This window comes from Chrysochloris asiatica, unplaced genomic scaffold, assembly GCF_000296735.1.
Source record: "Chrysochloris asiatica unplaced genomic scaffold, ChrAsi1.0 scaffold00011, whole genome shotgun sequence".
NCBI lineage: Eukaryota > Metazoa > Chordata > Mammalia > Afrosoricida > Chrysochloridae > Chrysochloris > Chrysochloris asiatica.
The window spans coordinates 26086002-26087747 of NW_006408529.1; positions in this window are offsets into that span (position 1 = coordinate 26086002).

The following is a 1746-nucleotide window of genomic DNA, read 5'->3' on the forward strand; positions in this document are numbered from 1 at the left end:
ATTGGGAATTATTTTATAAAACAAAACCGAAAAACAATTGCTGTGATTTTGACTCCAACTCTTGGTGACCGCATGTGTGTCAGAGTAGAACTGTGCTACGTAGGATTTTCAATGACTGATTTCTCAGAAGGTACATTGCCACACCTTTCTTCCACGGTGCCTATGGAGGGACTCAAACCTTCAACCTTGCAGGGAGTTTTCCAAAACAAAACTAAAGTCAATGCTGAGTCGATTCTGACTCAAAGCTATCCTAGTGGGTAGAGTAGAACTGCCCTATATAATCGTGAAAGTGGTTCAGCAGTGCTTTAGCCTCTATGATGGTGAAGATGGTTGTGTGCTGTTCAGTTGGTTCTAACTCATAGCCACCCTGTATAGGGTTTCCACATGGAAATCTCTGTGGGAGCAGAAAGCCTTATCCTTCCCCTATGGAGCTGCTGCTGGATTCAAACTCTTAACCCAGAGCTCCTTTTAACCAATATGTTAACCTCTGTCCAGTTGGTTCTGACTCATAGAGACCCTGTATAGGGCTTTGGAGGAGCGGGTGTTGACGTTGAAGCGCCTAATTTGTGGTTCCAACCGACTTTGCAGTCCAGTGCATTAACCCGCAGTGTGACACCAGGATTCCTTTAAGCAATATAACACCCTATAATTGCCTTAAAAATAATACTATTTAGAATCATAGTCACTTTTTACCTTCAGATCCATCAGATAATCTGGACTAGCTACTGGGTTGCTAATGGGAAATGCTCAACAGTAATTGCCTACAGCTGAGGAAAAGTTGCCATGGAAATTTGAAGAGTCGCTGTTGCTTTAGAGACACATTTAAAAAAAATAAGCAAACACTTGGCTAAATGTTCTGGATAATTCTAAAAATTTGCCTTTGTTCACTTTCTTCTGTTTTACAAGTTTATATTAAACGTATTATTTCTTTGTCTTCTTGAAAGACCACCAAATTCTTTCAAGTTTTAATGGGCTTCAAATATACATATGAACTAAGGATCAATGTTATGTATCTCTTTCTATCTATCTATCTGTGGTAATGCAGGATAATGTGCAGGACTGCAAGGTCAGGTTGAGCAGCAAGATCGTCGGTTCAAACCCACCAGCCGCTCCTTGGAAACCCTATACAGGGTTGCTATGAGTCAGAACCAACTCAATGGCACTTAAGAACGACAACATTATATAATTTTACTGCATAAATTCCAAATTAGATTGCAAAACCCGAATCTTGAAACTATCCGCTAGGGGGAGACCTTGCTCTTCCATCAAATGTGATTTTCTTTCTTTTTCTTTTTTTTTTTTTATAGGTGGAATTTAGGTTTTTCTCTCCCTGTGAAAAGATGAATGCTTCAGTCCTCAGTCCTGGTATTAAGAACTCTGTTTAAAGTCATGGTTATATTTTGACTCTTTTAAGGTTGACAATGCAGAATTCACTAAAGGAGGAGAGACATCTGTTGATCTGTGAACTGTATTTAGTTTCCTTTTTTTCTTTATCCTTCATGGACTACTCAGGCAACGGTCTCACATGTAATATTGTTCTTCATAGAAATGTCACACTGCTATAAAGACTACATCAGAGAACTCCCTTCTGTCTCTGTACAGAGAAGACTTACTGAAGGATCTCTTCCAAACATATAGCCATACTTCTCACTAGTCCCCATCATTGTCACGAAATTCTTAACAACAAGTGCTGCAGTGATATGAATGTTTGTGGTGTTTTTCAAGTAGATTTATAAAGAAGTAAGG